This window comes from Triturus cristatus, chromosome 3_2, assembly GCF_964204655.1.
Source record: "Triturus cristatus chromosome 3_2, aTriCri1.1, whole genome shotgun sequence".
In the NCBI taxonomy this organism is placed as follows: Eukaryota; Metazoa; Chordata; class Amphibia; order Caudata; family Salamandridae; genus Triturus; species Triturus cristatus.
In genome coordinates, this window is record NC_140584.1 from 793202320 (window position 1) to 793222768 (window position 20449).

A 20449-nucleotide genomic window follows, 5' to 3' on the forward strand; every position below is an offset into this window, starting at 1 on the left:
CACGATTCTCTCAGGTTCCGGCGCCTCCGGAGTGCGATCTCCACTCCCGACCTCCGGTACACTTCACCTCGGTCTCCGGCGACTCCGGAGGGCGGACTTCACTCCCCCGTCGACACCGCTCACTCGACCTTGGGTGACTTCCTCCTCGACCTCTGGTACTCCTCACGTCCTCCGTCGGCGCCCTCTCACGATCTCTGGCAGCTCTGGGTACGACGTCTGCTTTTCCAGTCAGCGCCGCTTCTCCACCTCAGGCTCCAGGTCTCCAGGCTACTCGACGTCCGGCTCCAGGGAAACCAATAAACAGGTCAGGTACTTGCTTCCTTGACGTCTAAGGCCTGTTCCTGCTGTCCAGGTCCTTAAGATGGTTTTTCTTGCTTCTTCCCACACAGGGCTCCAGGCTGGGCTCAGTCAGTAGGGACTAGTATCACGGGTGGGTTTATGGACCCCACTCCAGGCACAAGTTTCCACCCCTGCTGCCTCACTCCTTCCTCCTTCAGGTTTCTGCTGCTCTCTCTTCACCAGTCAGGTGCCAACTGCCAGCTCCAACTGCCAACTCTCTGTCTTAGCTTCCCAACATTCTAAACCGCCTCCAACTGTCACAGGGTTCTGGAATGTTCTGGAAGGTGCTAGTAGGTTCCAGTGGATGCTGGTGATGTCACAGGTGGCCACCATTTTGTGCTCCAGGCCCTCAGACAAAAGTTTCAGGGGTAGCTAAAATGGCTCCCTGAATCTGCAGCAACACGAAAAAGTCTGGTGGTTCCCAAAAAGGAAAAATTCAAACAGGGTTTGAGGCAAAAGTGGGACAAAATAAATAATGATGAGGAGGGACCACCCAAAGGGCTGACAGGTCTAACACGCGTCCCCCCCAGCTGAAAGTGGGGAGAGCTACCCAACCCCTTGGGAGTTCTCATCACTAAGGCGGAAATACCTTGAGAGACCGTCTGCTTTGGCGTGGTCCACTCCAGGCCGATGTACCACCTGAAAGTCCATTCCCTGTAGGGAAATAGACCACCTCAACAACTTGGGATTCTCCCCCTTCATTTGCATCAGCCAACGAAGGGGTCTGTGGTCGGTCTGAACTAGGAAGTGCGAGCCAAACAGATATGGCCGCAACTTCTTCAGAGCCCATACCACTGCAAAGGCTTCACGCTCTATTGCACTCCACTTCTGTTCCCTGGGAAGTAGTCTCCGGGATAGGAAGACCACGGGTTGATCCAGACCCTCTTCATTGAGTTGCGATAACACTGCCCCAATGCCATGTTCTGATGCATCTGTCTGGACAATGAACTCCTTGGAAAAGTCTGGGGCCCTTAAGACCGGGGCCTCGCACATGGCTTTCTTCAATCTCACAAAGGCCTGCTGACAAGCCTCCGTCCAGACTACCCGTCGAGGTTGTTTCTTGGACGTGAGCTCCGTGAGGGGGGCTACGATGGTACCGTACCCCTTCACGAAGCGGCGGTAGTATCCCGTGAGGCCCAAAAATGCTCGGACCTCAGTCTGAGTCTTGGGGGGTTCCCAGGCCATGATGGCCTCGATCTTCGCCTGGAGGGGTTGCACCGCTCCCCTACCCACCAAGTGTCCAAGGTACACTACCGACCCCTGCCCGATCTGGCACTTGCTGGCCTTGATCGTCAATCCAGCTTGTCTCAGGGCCTGGAGAACAGCTTGCAGGTGACGCAAGTGATCCTCCCAGCTGTTACTGAAGACGGATATGTCATCCAGATAAGCAGCAGAGAAACTCTCCATTCCGGTGAGGATCTGGTTTACCAGGCGCTGAAACGTGGCAGGTGCGTTCTTGAGCCCAAAGGGCATCACACAGAACTGGTAGTGGCCATTGGGCGTGGAGAAGGCTGACCTTTCCCTTGCTCCATCAGTCAAAGAGATCTGCCAGTACCCAGAAGTAAGGTCAAAGGTACTTAGATATTGGGCAGCTCCCAGCCGGTCAATCAACTCATCCGCCCTAGGGATCGGATGAGCATCAGTTTTGGTCACTGAATTCAGTCCCCGGTAGTCCACACAGAACCTCAGTTCCGGTTGGGCACCCGGTGGTGCAGCTTTTGGTACTAGTACCACCGGACTGGACCAGGGGCTGCTAGAAGGTTCGATCACTCCTAGCTCCAGCATCTTAGTGACTTCACTATGAATGCTGGCCTTCACCTTGTCTGACATCCGGTAGATCTTGGACTTCACAGGTGGGCTGTCTCCTGTGTCCACGTCATGGACGCACAGGTGAGTCCTACCCGGGACAAGGGAGAACAACGAAGAGTACTGCCCCAGGACCTGGCGACAGTCCTCCTGCTGTTCAGGAGTTAGAGATGGGGAGAGAATCACTCCCTCCACCGACCCATCCTTCTCTTGAGACGCAAACAAATCGGGGAGAGGCTCGCTTTCCACGTCCTCTCCTCCGTCAGTCACCATCATCAAGATGACTTCGGGCCTCTCGTGGTGGGGTTTGAGGCGGTTGGCATGCAGCACCCGCAGGGGCTGACGAGGGGTCTTCAGGTCCACCAAGTAGGTAGCCTTACCCTTCTTCTCCAACACCTCAAAGGGTCCTGACCAGCGATCCTGGAGGGCACTAAGCTCTCCTGGTTCGATCACCCACACCTTCTGGCCAGGCTCCAACTCCACCGGGTGAGCATTGTGGTCATACCACGCCTTCATCACTGCTTGGCTGGCTTCCAAGTTGTCAGAAGCTTGCTTCCACAACTTAGCCATTTGGCTCCGGAAGGCCAGCATGTAGCTCACCACATCCTGGGGAAGCTTTCTGGGAGTTCTTTCCCATCCGTCTCTCACCAGGTTGAGAGGTTCACGTACAGGGTGCCCATACAGAAGCTCGAAGGGGCTGAAGCCCACTCCCTTCTGTGGCACTTCCCTGTAAGAAAAGAGTAAACAGGGCAGGAGGACGTCCCATTTCCTCCGCAGGCTTTCAGGCAGACTTCTGATCATGCCCTTCAAGGTTTTGTTAAACCTCTCCACCAGACCATTGGTCTGGGGGTGGTAAGGAGTGGTGAACCGGTATGTCACTCCACACTCCTTCCACATGGCCCGCATGTACGCTGACATGAAGTTGGTCCCCCTGTCGGACACAACTTCCTTGGGAAAACCCACTCGGGTAAAGATTCCCATCAGGGCCCTAGCCACAACAGGTGCTGTTATGGTCCTCAGAGGTATTGCCTCTGGGTACCGTGTGGCATGATCCACCAGAACCAGGATAAACCTGTGACCAGCTGATGTTGGCGGATCTAACGGACCCACAATGTCGATGCCCACCCTTTCAAAGGGGGTGCTAACGACAGGAAGTGGTTCCAGGGGAGCTTTCAGCTTCACCCCTGTTTTCCCACTGGCTTGGCAAGACACACATGTCCGGCAGTAGGTATCGGACGACACTTTCATCTGAGGCCAATAAAAGTGTGGGACAAGACGGGCGAAGGTCTTGTCTTGCCCCAGGTGTCCTGCCAATGGTATCTCGTGAGCCAACTCCAGAAGGAAGGCTCGATAACGTTGAGGGACTACCAAGGCTCGTGACGATCCGTGTAGTGGTGCCTTGGGTTCACTGTAGAGGAGGCCATCCTCCCAGTAAACACTGTAGTTCCCTTCAACGTTCCCTGCTGCCTGGGCTTCGGCCTGTCGCCTCAGCCCCTCAAGGGTAGGGCACTCCCTCTGGCCCTGGCAGAATTCCTCCCTGGACGGGCCTCCCTCCACGTGCCACTCGGCCGGGATGGGTAGGTCCTCCAGTTTGGTAACGTCCCCCACCGCAGACTCCTGGTCCACCACCTCCGGTGGCCTATCCGTCCTACGGGGTGTGGACGCCGGGGCAGGCTTCTCCTGTCCTCGGTTCCTCCCTTGACTGGCAGCTGGCTGGGCCTTTGTTCCAGGCTCCAGCCGAAACGAACTCCCTCTTCGGGTAGTCGCGGACCTTGTGCTAACACAGGCCCAGTCAGGTGTACCCAGCATCTCAGTGTGAGTCCGGTATTCCACCTCCTTCCATGCGTTGTGCTCCATGTCATTCCCCAGCAGACAATCGACTGGCACGGCAGGGCTTACGGCAACTCGAAGTGAACCTGCAACCCCCCCCCCATTCAAAGGGAACCTCGGCCACGGGATAGTGGCCTGTTCTGCCGTCAGCCATCGCGGCTGGGTGGAGTACATCGGGAATTACCTGCTCTGGAGACACCAGTTGGCTACGCACCATAGTCATACTGGCTCCTGTGTCTCTCAGAGCCTCCCCTCTTTGGCCGTTGATGGTGACCCACTGCCCATACTTTGCGGTATTTGCGGGCACCTGGATCTTGGGAACCATCTCCCGTTCTCCCAGGGACACTAAAGTGACACCCGCCCACTCCCTCCCCTTAGTTAAGGGCATCTCCTCCCCGAGCACTACACTAGCTACTCCGGGGGTCTTTCCTCCAATGGGAGGGGGTGGTCGTTTCAGGCACTTCGGATCTCCTTTATAGTGTCCAACGCCACCGCACTCGTAGCAATGGACAACCCTTGGCTGCTGACTCTGGCCAGGATTAGGGTTTCTGGGTGGGTTAGCCCTAGGGGTGAATCCTGTTCCCTTCCCTTGGAAGTTATTTTGGGGGCCTTTGGAGAACTCCTTTTTCTTTTCCCCTCCCTCTTTCTTCTGGGGGGCGCCCTGTCCGGCCTTTTGAGTATCCCCTCCAGTCCCCCTTGTGGACACCCGGGTACTAGCCCAAATGTCCGCCTCCTCAGCAAGCTTCCGGGGACTGGTCAGCTTGCTATCCACCAGATGTTGACGCAGTTCAGGGAAACATTTCTCGAGCAGGTGTTCCTTCAGTACTAGGTCAAACAACCCCTCGTAGTTCCTCACTTCACTGCCCTGAATCCACCCCTCCAGTGCCTTCTTTGCATAGTCCAGGAAGTCCACCCAATTCTGTGTGCCCAGTTTGTGACTACCCCTGAACTTCTGTCTGTACTTTTCGGGTGTTAGTCCAAACTTTCTTATGAGCGCCAGCTTCATGGTGGGGTAATAGGTCTGCTCATCCTCTTCGAGGGCCAATAAAGCATCCCTACCAGCTGGAGGCATGTATTTGTACAATCCCCCTCCCCAGTACTTCTCTGGAACCCCATGGGCCCTTAACGAGACCTCATAGGCTGCTAGCCACTTGGCGATATCATCACCCACCCCATAGCTAGCTACTATGTCCTTTGGCAGGTAGGGTTTGGGTTCCCTGGTGTACTCTCGTTCTTCGCTGCCACCGTTAGGTACAGGGTGTGCCCCGATTCTCAGGATCTGAAGATCTATTTCTTTCAGCCTTATCTCATGAGCCATCCTCTGTTCCTCCTTCTCTTTTTCCAGCCTTGCTAAGTCCCATGTGAGCTGTCTTTTCTCCCTCCGGTCTGTTAATTCCACTTCAGACAAGCCACCGCTAGAGGCACTGCTGCCCTTCCTGGAAAGTGTCCTGGGCCCCGCTGACAGGTTCCCCACCTCCGGTTGGTACAAACCAGCTCCCTCACTGTCGGGCTCTCTATCCCTGTCCTCCTCCTCAGCCTTGCTTTCACGGCGTGCCTCCCCCCAAGCCCTTAAGCTGATTTGGAGTGCACCCTTCTTTGCTCCTGGGGGACAATACACCCCCTCCCGCTGGCAAAACTCCCTGAGTTGGGCCACAGTGTACGTTTCTAAATTCTCCAGTACAAACTCCATCTTGCCCACTCAGGTCAGAGGACAGTTATTTGCAGTAACAATGCAGGGGGGTACCTTTAATAATACCTCCTCCCACCACCAGAGTAAATTTGGAAAAAACAAAAACCCACAATTAGGAAGGCCGCTTTGAGAAAACTCCCGGTGTAGGCCTATGGACTACCCACAGTTATTGTTGAGTATACGTAGGCACAGCTCTATCCCACCACTGAACACCAATTAATGTTGGAAATCACTCCACTCCCACACCGGTAAGGGTTGGTGTTAACGGAGTATTTCCGGGGACACATACAGTGGTAACTTGGCTCGAGTGGTCAGGAATCAGGCTCCGTGCTAAGCATAAGACATACCCATACAATAACCATGCGTGCATCCGTTCCAAAAACGACTCTACACCGTAAAAATTATGAAAATATCTTTCTTTATCTTCTTTTTCTCTTAGTTGCTGATTAGATAAATAATAACACAATCACAATATACAAGCTTTTTAAATAGTGCAGGTCAAATAAATACTGGCTTAATGATTCAATAAATAGGGGTGATCATAAATAATGAAGGCATAAATATAAGTGCAATACATACAGGCAATTAAATATTCTGAGGCAATAAATACTGTAAACCAATAAATATTGTGCATCAATAAATACTGTGGACCAATAAATACAGTGAAGCAATAAATAGGTTAAATACAATAAATACAGTGCCCTCAATAAATAATTAAAAGCTGACAGTGACACTCATATAATCAGATCACATTTGAGATTACTATGGGCTAATTTGGCCCAGGCACAGCTTGTGGGGATGTGGAAGGCTTGAGGGTGTCTACTCCCTGGCTTGGACAAGGCTGAGGCCTAAACTGAGGTAGATCAAGGGGGGAATACCAGAGACCTGGCTCTCTCACTCTACACAACCCCTCTAAATTAGTCTCAGCTCACCCCTGGCACAGTCCAGCTGGTTCCAGCACCTCTCTAACCCCTAGAGTAGTCTCTTAGGATTCCACAGGGCCTTTGGCGCCCTCTATTCCACTTACTGCCCTTTTTCTGAAGTTCCGACGCCGCTGGAGTCGTGTCGACGCCGTGAGGCGGATCCGGTTCGATGTCGGCGGCCTCGGCACAATGTCAGTTCCTGACGACGCCGGTAGGCGGCTCCGGTTCGATGTCGGCGGCCTCGGCTCGATCTCGACCTCCGATTCGATGGCGTCGGGCAGTCTTGACTCGATGTCGACTTCGGGCGGCTCCGGTCCGATGGCGACCTCAGCTTCGATGACGTCGGCCGGCCTTGGTTCGATGTCGACTTCCGGCGGCTCCGGAGTGCGATCCTCACTCCCGACCTCCGGTGCTCCTCTCCTCAGGTTTCCGGCGACTCCGGAGTGCGACCTCCACTCCCGACCTCCGGCACGATTCTCTCAGGTTCCGGCGCCTCCGGAGTGCGATCTCCACTCCCGACCTCCGGTACACTTCACCTCGGTCTCCGGCGACTCCGGAGGGCGGACTTCACTCCCCCGTCGACACCGCTCACTCGACCTTGGGTGACTTCCTCCTCGACCTCTGGTACTCCTCACGTCCTCCGTCGGCGCCCTCTCACGATCTCTGGCAGCTCTGGGTACGACGTCTGCTTTTCCAGTCAGCGCCGCTTCTCCAACTCAGGCTCCAGGTCTCCAGGCTACTCGACGTCCGGCTCCAGGGAAACCAATAAACAGGTCAGGTACTTGCTTCCTTGACGTCTAAGGCCTGTTCCTGCTGTCCAGGTCCTTAAGATGGTTTTTCTTGCTTCTTCCCACACAGGGCTCCAGGCTGGGCTCAGTCAGTAGGGACTAGTATCACGGGTGGGTTTATGGACCCCACTCCAGGCACAAGTTTCCACCCCTGCTGCCTCACTCCTTCCTCCTTCAGGTTTCTGCTGCTCTCTCTTCACCAGTCAGGTGCCAACTGCCAGCTCCAACTGCCAACTCTCTGTCTTAGCTTCCCAACATTCTAAACCGCCTCCAACTGTCACAGGGTTCTGGAATGTTCTGGAAGGTGCTAGTAGGTTCCAGTGGATGCTGGTGATGTCACAGGTGGCCACCATTTTGTGCTCCAGGCCCTCAGACAGAAGTTTCAGGGGTAGCTAAAATGGCTCCCTGAATCTGCAGCAACACGAAAAAGTCTGGTGGTTCCCAAAAAGGAAAAATTCAAACAGGGTTTGAGGCAAAAGTGGGACAAAATAAATAATGATGAGGAGGGACCACCCAAAGGGCTGACAGGTCTAACAACCATTATGAGACAAGACAGACCGATCAAAACGGGGGGAGGACTAGCCATCATCCACAAGGCAGAAATACAGATTACCAAACTTAAACCAGCAGAATACCTATCGTTTGAATACATAGGAGTCGAACTCACTGCCAAGGGCACCTCACCTATCAAATTCCACACCATCTACCATCCTCCTGGAGAACATACCCTTTTCCCCGAAGGACTAACAGACCTAATATCACGGTTCTCCATGACAGACACTAAAGACGTGTTCCTGGGTGACCTCAATATCCACTGGAACGACCCAGAAGACTCCACTGCCCAGAACCTATCCAACCTACTTGAAATATATAACCTCAAACAACTCTGCAATAAACCAACTCACATCAAAGGTGCAACACTGGATGCGATCATTACCAACAATGATCTGATCTCTCTGAGAGCGATTTCTCCCATTGACTAGTCCGACCACCACCTCATTCTGTTCAAGATTGATGCACTTGTCTTCCACCAACCTATTTGTGATGACAAACCTAAACACTGGACCAGAAATATCAAAGCAATCCCTTTATCCCAACTTGAATCCAGGATTCATGCCCATCTTCAACTCCAACCCTCATCATCGACGGCCGATGACCTCACTACACACTTTAACTAAAAAATGACAGAGGTTCTAGACCAAGTAGCTCCTCTCAAACTCAAACAATTGAGGCGAACCAAATCTAAACCCTGGTTTAACGTGGATCTGAATGAGGAAAGGCATCAACTCAGACAAACAGAAAGGTCTTGGAGACTAAACCCCTCGACCTTACACCTAGCGCAACTTCGATCTGCTCGGCAAGCATACAAAAATCACATTTTCAGTGATAAGGCATCTTTCTTCCGCAGCCAACTAGATCTGGCAAAAAACAGACCGAGAGAACTCTTCAACATTGTCAAAAATCAAACTAACTGCACTCCCTCTCAAGAAATCAAAGCCAACAATGAGCGTTGTGAAGAAATTGCCACCTTCTTCACTAATAAAGTCTCGAAAATTGATCAATCCTTCATCCAATCCTCAAACCCTCCTTCCCTCTTAACCTGCCCCACTCTAACCACCCCTGATCATTCAGAAAGAGTTCTTATCAAGGACAATCAGGTCTGCCTCCAACTAAAAAACAATGCGCATTGGTCCGACTTTGAGCTAATGTCGGAAAATGAGATTTTCAGTATAATTATTAACCTAAAACCTTCCTCCCACACGATGGACCCCATCCCATCCACAATCATAAAAGAACTTAACCACACCATTTCTCCTTTCTGGACAAAAATCATCAACGCCTCTCTCACCTCAGGCTGTGTCCCAGGTTCCCTTCAACTTGAACAAATCACACCCATTCTCAAAAAACCAGGGGCCGACCCGAATGATCTCAATAACCTCAGACCTATCTCCAACCTCCCATTCCTTGCAAAAACATTGGAGAAATGCGTTCTCCACCAACTCAACAAACACATTGATGAGTTCAACCTCCTCGACACCTTTCAATCAGGATTCAGGAAAGGCTGTAGCACGGAAACAGCTATGCTCAATGTCTCTAACGATATTCACAAGGCTTTAGATGAAGTTGATGCCTGTCTACTCATCCTTATTGACCTATCTGCGGCATTCGACACAGTAAATAATCCAGCGCTTCTGGTGACCTTGTTGAAGCGCTCCGACATCAATGGCACAGTACTAAAATGGTTCACCTCCTTCCTTCAACACCGCTCGCAACAAATTAAAATCAACTCCTGTCTCTCGAAGCCAACAAAAGTCACACTTGGGGTCCCGCAAGGCTCAATCCTCTCCCCGGCCCTCTTCAATCTTTTCATGGAGCCCCTCACAATCATCTTGAAAAAAGCTGGAGTGAATTACCACCTTTACGCTGATGACACCCAAATCTATTTCAAAATCAAGTCTCCCAGCGACATCCAACACCTCAATGCCACTCTAACCGAGATCCAAACTTGGTTCAACGCAAACCACTTAAAGCTCAACCCAGATAAAACAGAACTAATCCTTTTCTCTCCAAAAAGCAACCATCGTCCAATCCAAGAGTGGCTCAAGAATCTGGTCGCCCTAAACTGCCCCATCGTCCTATCAGACTCAGTTAAGTCTCTAGGCATCACCCTTGACAAGAACTTATCTATGGAGGCCCACATCAAAAACTCTGCAAAAAGTGCTCTTTTCTCTCTAAAACACCTCAAGAAATTGAAACCTTTTCTTTCCCATGACGACCTCAAGACAGTAGTCCAATCCCTAGTTCTCTCTAAAATCGACTACGGGAACACCATCCTAACAGGGACTCCAAAAGCTCACCTAGCCCCTCTAAGGGTAGTGTTGAACATAGCCGCTCGACTCGTATCTGGAGTAAAAAGATTTGAACACATCACTCCAGCTCTCAACTCCCTCAACTGGCTTCCCATGGAAGGGAGGTGTATTTACAAACTGGCCTGCATCACACACAAAACCCTTCACTCTCCGACCCCTAACTACCTGAACAACAAACTGGTAAGAGCAGGTCATTCCAGAACGCTGAGAAGCTCCAACTCACTCCTTCTTATTCCTCCGAAACTGAAAAAGAAAACCACACAATACCGATCGTTATCTGGCAACGTTCCCAGCATGTGGAACGCTCTCCCTAGAGTCCTCAGATGCAACCCCTCCTTCTCCTGTTTCAAAAGGGACCTGAAAATCCATCTCCTTAACAAATACATTCCTGACCAACGTCAACTAACCTAGACTTCAATATCTGAGTTTACTCCTCTCTCTTGACATTCAAGGATAGTTGGTGACCGGACTGTGTTAACCACCTTATCTTCCATGCTGTATTGTTTTTATCCCTGGTTCTGCTTCCTTACTGCCTGCCTACTATCTAATGCAATTTCCGTCTGTTTTTCTTTACAATATGTATGTAAAGCACTCTGATACCTACAGGTCAAGCTAGCACTATATAAAACTTTTAAAATGAATAAATTAGAAATCTGCTCTCTTTTGTTCCATTGTCATACAGTAAAAAAAACTTTTGAATGAGTCAATTTTAGCCTCTCTGGAGTAATTATTTTTTGCTGTATGCAGTATTATTCATCACGTATGCCGTACAATGCCATAGATACAAGCTCATGCAGACTGAAGTCAGGTCATTGCACCCTAGAGTACAAGGATATCTCAACCTAGTAGGACACATCGGGGAACGACATTACGTATATTGTAAACGGGCTCCAAATGTTCTTCGGCCCGAGGGCCATGGTAATTCTTCTGCAACCAGTTCCAGCTTGTCTCTCCAGTATGCCATGTCATTGAGCCACTGAATGGTTTTTGGTACAGATTTTTCCCCCCCAGTGTATGGCCACCCTCCTCTTCGCTAAGAGCAGGGCCACTGCCACCAGTTTATGATTGGCAGGTTGTAGAGGCTTAAATAGGCCAAGCAAGAACATCTGAGGGTGCACTCCACCGGCTCCATCACCATATCCATGAGAGCTTTCCCAACCTGTTCCTAGAATTAAAGGATAAGAGAGCACAGCCAAGTCACATGCATGAAGTCACCTCCAATGCCCCATGCCGCACACAGTTCACATCTATGCTGAGCCCATATTTAAACAACTTGACATGAGTATAATATATTTCCTGCAAATATTTGAAATGTATAATGCACAGGTTACAGTTGGATGTGAGCATACCTGCTAGTCCACAACAAAAACCCAAGCCTGCCGGGCTCATCGGTGTATCGAGGATGGTGTTTCACTTGTCTAAGGTCATATTCAGGGCTGCCGGCCTGTCTCTCTGTGATGCGTTGTACAACTTAGAAATAAGGCTTCTACATGTAGTGCTAGTGAGCAAAGTTTGGAGCGCCCCAAGAGCAGGAGGTTCAGCAGGGAATTGGGGATTCAACACCCTCATGGAAGCCTGAAGGCAATATTTTGTGAAGGTCAGGTGTGGGGTCCTGCCCTGCATCTGCAATACATCAGCCAGGGCAACCAAGTTTCCCCCGGGATAAGCATCTCCCATTGTCTTCAACCCTGCCCCTGTTTTCCCGAGCATGGCGATCGCGCCGGTCTCATGTGGGACCAAAATGGCTGGGTGATACTACCCTCGTAGTGCAATTGATGGTGTTTATCTCCTCAGGTGCCACGTCCATTCGATTGTGTGGTAAAATAGCTTTGAGGAGAATGGGATATGCGTCATTGCTTTCGATTGCTAAAAGTTGTATTTAAGTTTCGCGATAATACCAGTAGTGGGCGAACTGCACCTGTGCACGCAGATAATACAGGTGTAAGTCCGGAGCACCAAATCCCCCCCGATCGTATGGGAGTGTGAATGTATACCAGCTGATTCTAGGCTGGTGTCCTGCACAAGCCAAAGTTCTCATGTGGAATCTGAATGTTTTGAAAAAGTTCCATGTCAGACTAATTGGTATGTTAATAAAGAGGTAGAGAAATTTGGGCAGTACTATCATTTTTATGACCATCACCCTGTCTGCCAGCGACAAGGGTAGCCGAGATTACCGAGCCACCTGGTCCTCGAGTTTCAAAGTGACCCTACCATATTTACATCAAATAATCATCTTCAGGTCTCTATGTACCCAAATCTCTAAGGGCCTCATGTAGGTAGCCAAATACCGGTCGGTAACGGCCGATTTTCGGTAAATATGCCGTTACCGACCGGTATTCAGACAAGTGAGATGTAGGAGTCCAAAAACGACTTTTCGGTAAATATGAGGCGGTAAATACCGAATCATATTTACCGAATCCTAAAATACCGAATCAGCGTTACCGAATACATACTTAACGAATCGGTAAATATGAAGTGGTAAATATGAAGTGGTAAAAATTAAAATGACATGTAGGAGCACTCGGTAATTAAGAAATCCAAGAAAATCGGTAAATAAGAGTCGGTAATTAACACGGATTGAAAGCAGGTGGTAACCATCAACAGTGCACATAAGCAATCCCAAAATGCAACAGCGTGGACAACATGGCCGCTATGTATGTCATAGCAAGGCGCCTACGTCTACAGGCAGCAGGACTGAGGGTTTGGCGACGGGAGGAACGCATCTACAGACAGCGCATCACACTATTCCACCTGACTGATGCAGAGATACATGAGAGGTACAGGCTACACCCCGAAACCATCATGGACTTAATCAGGGACCTTCACCCACTCCTGGACCAGCCAATAAGAAGGGCGCACGCCATACCCCCACATGTGCAGGTGCTCTGCAGCCTACATCTGCTGGCATCCGGCAGTTATCAGGTGGTGATAGCTGCGGTGGGTGGTGTATCCCAGAGTTGCCTGTCACGTTTCTTCAGGAAGTTCCTGGATGCCATGATGCAGAGAATGCACCACTACATCAGCTTCCCCAACACACAGGCTGCACTGCAGAAAACAAAAACAGACTTTTATCACATGGCACAGTTCCCCCATGTCATCGGCTGTATTGATGGTACACACATCCCAATATGTCCACCAGCTGACACAGAGCACATCTACAGGAACAGGAAGTCCACCCACTCCATCAACGTGCAGGTGATCTGTGATGCAGGGAACATCATCACAGATATTGTTGCAAAGTTTCCAGGGAGCACCCACGACTCGTACATCTTCCAGAATAGTGGGATCTACACACGACTGAGTGCCGGAGAATTTGGAGAGGGATACCTGCTAGGTGAGTAACAGTGACGCCCCTTGCAACCTGCAAATCATAGTGTAAAGAGGCATGTGACTGATGTTTCCCTTTTACTCATCTAGGCGACAGTGCATATGCATGCCGGTCATTCATCCTCACTCCCTACCTACACCCAGCAACCCAGAGTGAGAGACGATACAACGTGGCACACAAAACAACACGCAATGTGGTGGAGCGCACGTTTGGACTACTGAAGAGCAGGTTCCGCTGCCTCCACAAGAGCGGAGGCGCACGCCAGTACACACCCATCACCTGCTGCAAGATTATTGCCACTTGTGCAATGCTGCACAACCTTGCCACGAAAAAAGGTACAGATGTGGAACTAACATATTTTGAGGACAACGAGGATGAGTCAGGCCAGCCACAGGGCAACGCAGCTAGAGTGCCAACTGCAATCGATGGGAGAGAGAGACGGTCAGAGATCACATGCAACTATTTCTGAGTAAGTAAGGGGACACAGCCAGTTGTGATGAGTCATGACGTAGTTTTAATGTGGCACCACGCCATGAACACATGAACAAGTCAATCTGGCAATATACCATCTATACAAGGAGTATGTCCAGGGTTACGTCACCCATTGGGAAGTGGCTAAGCAGGGCCACATCAATGTTTGCGCATACGCGCTGCAGTGGTGGATGGCACGGCCTGTGCATCCTCACTAGAGCCAACCCCAAGCCGCCTGCTGCACCTGCGTGCTTCTGGGACGGGGGGTGTGCTGCTGCTCCTGCTGCTGGTGTCGATGCTCTCCGCAGCATCCCCTGCAGCAGTTGTCGACGCCTGACTGGTTAATAGCACCCCTAGTGCACTTGTCACCTGCACCATCCCCCGAGACAGGTCGCTGCAGCAGTGTGTTAGTCCCTCCTGCATCGTCACAGAGCGCCGGCACAGTAGAGAAGTCGCAGTTGCCAGACGGTTGAGTGCCCTGTTGGTAGTGTCCCTTCTCTGCCGTTCCCTGCGCCGTGCGTCGAGGTCAGCATCTAATTTGCTGCACAACTGCAGAATTGACTGGGACATGTCCCGAATGCCCGCAGCCATGCCGCTGATGTTCTTGTCCATGTTGACTAATGTGGTTTTCGTCACCCGCATGTGCCTCTGGACTGACATGACTGCCTTTGTTTGCAGGCGCTGTTGTTTCAACATTTGGCCCTCGAGACCCAAGAAGACACCATGGCCGTCAATGGTTGCTGGTGGACTCTGGACACGCGACCTGCGGCGCCCTCTTGCTCCTGTCTGTGCTGCCTGTGAGGTGTGGGGCGCAGTGGCATGGCTCCCTTCCTGGGGCCTGGTGAGTTCTTCAGGGCCCATGCTGTCGTCTGACGAGGTGTCTAAGGCTCGTAGCCTGGCTGCTGGACGCCTCCTCATTCCCACACCTGCAAGCGGAGATGTGGCCGGTGATTCGAACATGAGTGGCGATGCTGGCTCTGGGTGAGGTGATGCTGGCTCTGGGTGAGGTGATGCTGGCTCTGGGTGAGGTGATGCTGGCTCTGGCTGCGGCGAGGCTGCCTGTGTTGGTGGTGCGGCTGCCAGTGGGCCTGCTCCCTGGTCTGTACTTGTGCTGGCTAGAGGTGATATTTGTGGCCGGTGTGCCGTCTCTCCTGCAGCATGCCCTGTCCTGCATGATGTCACATCTGTGGACAGAAATACAACATTGGCTCAGTGTCCCCGAAGGGCTGCATTGAAAGCGTCACAATAAATCATTTTACATTCCAAAATGTCCTCTGTCTCCTTGTGCCTCGAGTGCGTGACATGCCTTGTTGCCCTGTAACATTTACGTCATGGTTGGTGTTTCCCTGACTACATCTCCCGGAATGCATTGCCTGTCTGCACTGACACGTGTGGACTGCAGTGTGATTCTCGTTTCACAATGGGGGATGTGGGATAGGGGTAGGGGGGGCTACATTGCTGTGCTTTCGTCTTACCTTGGTGTGTGGCGGCTCTGGCAGAGCTGTCGGCGTCCCCAAGACCCACGACGCTCTCTTGCTCGATTGTGGCCGCCACCAGCTCCTCCAGTTCGGTGAGGGCAGGTGCCCTGTTGGTTCCACCTCCAGTCTGGCTGGCCTCCTTCTGGATGTCGCCCATCTTCCTCTTGGTTACAATCCTCAGGTCATACCAGCGCTTTTTGAGGACCTCTATGTCCCTGTGGGTCACTCCCACAGCATTGACCTGCGCCTGGATGGCCAGCCATATGTTGCGCTTTTCAGCCTCAGGCACTTGCAGGGATTGCCTTCCAAACAGCTTCTGGTGCTGCTTCACCACCTCCTCCACCAGCACCTGGAGTTCCTTGGGGCTAAATTTCAGCTTCCTCCTCCTTTCCCCTCCGTCTCTCTGTGTTCTCTGGCTGGACATGATGTTCGTTTTCCCGCTCGCACAGGCACCGGCTCCCTGCCTCTCCTCTGCACTCCAAGCCTCTCCAGGGTCGGCTAATTATGTACAGCTGCCTGGGTGTGGCCACTTCCTGGTTGGGTGGGCTGTCGTTGCACAGGATTAGCTGTTTCGTCAAGTCATGTGATTTTATTTACCGAATCCGTACATACCGATTCGGTATTTTCCGATTCGGTAAATACCACCTCGTTATTTTCCGATTCGGTAAATACCACCTCGGTATTTACCGATTCGGTGAATTCCGATTCGTGATTACCGAATGTTACCGAATCGGTAACTGTTACCGAATTTTTACCTACATATAACTTACCGATTCTAATTTACCGATTCGGTACGGCTCGGTATTTAAGAAACGGTAAAATTTATTTACCTACATGAGGCCCTTAATATTTGACAGAGTCTGTCCTCCACTCCAGAGGAAAGTCCAGTGAATGCAGCACAGTATTTGGAGTCAAAGGAAAAACAGTCTTTTTTGACCAGTTAATGCTTAAACTTGAATAATGTTCATAGCAAATGTACTCCCAAATGACCGGCACCAAGTGTTTGGCCAGGTCGCAGACATATAACAGCATGTTGTCAATGTATAAAGAAATGGTTAGCGGTCGCAGGCGGAATCATAGTTTAGAGGTGGCATGTCACTGACCAATTACACACGCCTGAGGTTCCAGTGACAAAGGGCATCCCTGCTGTGGGCCCCTGTATATGTGTATTGCCTCTGATGTATTACCATTTATCCACACCCATGCCAATTGACTAGTGTTCAATAGGCGTATCCTCCGCAGAAAGGTCTGCAGGGTCCCCATACGATGCAGGACCCTGCACATGGAAGTCCACTCAATTGAGTTAAATGGTTTGGTGACATCCAGAAGGGTCGCAGCCGCCTGCATGGAGGGATCTAATTAGTGTAGCAGTGCAAAGAGAGTGCACAAATTATGCGCTGCCAAACAAGTAGGTATAAAGCCGGACTGGTCCTGAAGGACCAGATTATTGAAAAGTGGTTGGAGCCTGGTGGCTTCTTAGCCAGGATTTTTGCATCTGTATTGATCAACGATAATGGTCTATAAGACTCACAGCAATCAGGCTGCTTGTCAGGCTTTATTAATGCGATAATGAGGGCCTCTGGGGGATCGGGGCAATGCCTGCTTAGCATATGCCTCCTCATACTCTGCATGAAGGTGCAGAGCCACTATCTCAACAAATTCATTATAAAATGTGCCCGTTAGGCTATCCTTGCCTGGGGCTTTTCCATTATTGAGCCAGCGTATGGTTTCCTTGATCTCAACCACCATGATAGGCTGCACTAAGTATTCCTGTTGACCCAGGGAGAGCCACGCCAAGGACACATCGTCCAAACAGTCCGCTATCTCTGCCTCCGGAGCTAAGTCTCGGGCTTCGTACAGATGGGTATAAAAGTCTGTAAATGTGGACAGTATGGGAGGTGTGTCATAACAGGTCCCATCCTATGGGGTGGTTATGTTTACAATAGGTGTGTATGCCCAGGGCGCCTTTAACTTGGTAGCTCTACAGTGACCCGGGGGGCCTCCCTCTCCATATGTCCTTGCAACGTATCAGTGGGAAAGGTGGCACATTTCCTGTGCCAAGAAAGATTATCCTTTAGTTCCTAATCTTCTTACAATGCCAATACTCATTCATACCACTCGTCTAACTTTCACTCGAGCACATACATGCGACTGTAAGTAAGGCCCAAACAGTAAATTCACAATACGTGAACAGTAGAAATTAGTACAAAATGTATTCAAAACTGTTTTTTACACTTCATATATTTCTTCTTTAGTTTAAAATCAAGGCAAGAAGCTGTAAACCAATACTACTATATCGCTGGGATAATACATACATTTAGATGCATTACGAAGTTCCAAGCACCTTTATATTTTTTATATTAAAAACATTAAAACCGTATACATGACACTAATATCACAACTAAAGAAAAAAGAGATAAGAAAAAAGACAGTACACTTTGTCATTCAAATTAGCACATGCGTAAAGGAAGCCAACTGGAAGCCAGTACATCAACTCCCGTTAAGTATCAGTTCATCCAGTCAGCAAAACGTATTGTGCAGAAAAGTGTACTGTCTTTTTTCTTATCTCTCTTTTCTTTGTCATGTATACGGAGTGCACATTTTTCCCAAAATATTTAAGTATTGCCGTGTGTAATCCTACCCGCAACACTGGGTCTGGTAGTGCTGTGGTAAGAAATTTCCATGCAAATTGTGTGGGGGTAAGGGTAGAGATTGAAACCAAAAGACACACTGGTGCATGATCAGACAGCGTTCTGAGCATATGTCCACATCCACCGCACAAGCGCTCACCTCCCAGGTCATGAGCCAATAGTGCAATTGAGACCATGAGCCTTGCATCGAAGAAGTTTAAGTGCACTCCAGGCCCACTGGCTTCCGCAGTCTTCACAAGTCAACACGCCTTCCATTCCCTCGCGGAAAACCTGGGTGCAGTGTTTGCCTTGCCAGTCTGCTGAGCCACACCGGTTGAACATGTGTTGAGTTCCCTACACCATGTGATCGCAGAAGGCTGTTGCGTGTGTAGGCGGTGCCAGAGCTGTATGTGGAATCCAGGATCATCTGTAGTAGGCAGGTAGGAGTTCACTAGGGTCACCAAGGTACCACAAATGCTCCCCTGTACATAGTGGCCCCGGTCATCTGTCTCTAAAAGGGTGATAGTGAAAGGCACATCCTTTTGACCAATAGTAGTGCCCCCCCAGAGTATGAGGAGTAGAATTAGGCCACTCGGAAACCCATCCAATGAGCACCAATGACTCTTTCTGTGTGCTGTGTGAGGTGCGTCTCTTGTAAGAGAGCAATTTGAACATGATGCCTGTCTAAGTAGGGGAATATTTCTGGTGTGTTTCCCTGTGGTTGTTACGCTGACTTTCCATGTTAGGAAAGAAATATGACCTACAGTCGGAATCATGGAAACATCTCATAGTCATTTACTGAGCCAAACATCTTCAGAGGCAATACACAGCATTTTCAATCGGAACAGCAAATAGTAGCACATTGGCGGCAATGAAAATAGTTAACAATGATTCCCCTCAACCCCCTTAGCATCCGAGCCATGCCAAAGACGTCCCGACTACCTAAAAGAGAAAAAGACAGATGTACTAAAAAAACATCACAGCGCACAATAGCAAGTGCTGCATCACAGTATAAAGGCATGTGGGGTGAACCCTCGTAGGGGAAGGAAGAGACCCAGAACCCCTTCAGGTGGTCAGAGGTAGCCAGGAGTAACATCAGTATGTCGGCTAGGTAGTGGCACATTGTATGAAGGGTGAAAGGCGCCAAGAGGAGCTGCAAACATCCATGCAGGCCACTCAGGCGGTGTATATTCCCCGGTACAGCGGGTCAAGTAATCTACAGGTCACAAATAAGGCAATGTTAATTATGGCTTACTGGTACAAGGTGATCCCCTGGCATCAAGGAGAGGTGCCCCTTCATGTAACGTACACTCCCACAGCGTACCAACAACCACTGAGGCAAATCTGACCACTAGCAAGTCATTCCTGATGTCTTTAGAAGTATGGTGACTTAGTTACCATTATCATCCAACTCTGATTTAGAGTGCTCACAGTGTTTTGGGACAAATTTCTTAGCAAAGTCTAATGCTGGTTTAGATGTTGCAAATGCTTTCTGCACCCTTCGGTGGTTTATGCATATGGTATTTCCGCCTTCTGTAATCTCTTTTTCATGGGGAGAAATTCTTTACAGGCAGCCTGCACTGCCGCCATGAAATCGGGGAAGAATGCATTGTTGTTGCCATGATATTGTATGGTCTTCAATCACTGTGTCTGCAATTAAGTAGTTTGGCTATGATTGGACATGTAGGTGCCCCCCGAAGTTGGCCAAGCCATAACAGACCTATGTGCCCTCTCCACTACCAGCATGTTTGACAGGTTCTTAGAGACAAATATGTCACTCAGCATGGTTTCTACAAAGTGTTTCATCTTGCCGATGTTGGTTGACTCTGGGATACCAATAATGCACGAGTTATTACAGCAGGAGCCTGCCTCCAGGTCCTTATTTTTAGCCTGTATAACAGCATACACCTTCATCATGCTCAAACATTCCATGGTCACAGACTGCAGGTGGTCTTCAGCTATCGATATGAGCTTCTCTGCCACTGTGATACATGCCATCTGTTTGTCGAGTTTAGCCAACATATAGTCAATGCACAAATTCAGTAATTGATCTTGCCATCTATAGGCTGGAGACTCTGCTGCATGGCTATAAGCGTGATCTCTAGTAGTGCAGATGCGCCCTAGGGCTCAGAGCCCTGCTCATGGTCTGAGAGGGCATCTTACTGGGATTTAGTAGCATACTTAGATTCCAACGTGAGGCGGGTTTGCTTCTGTCAGTTTTCCCCATCTTTCTGCAGGCTATGTAATATAGCAGAGTAGAGTGCAAGGGGCCATGCCGTGCCCTGTGCCTGCCCAG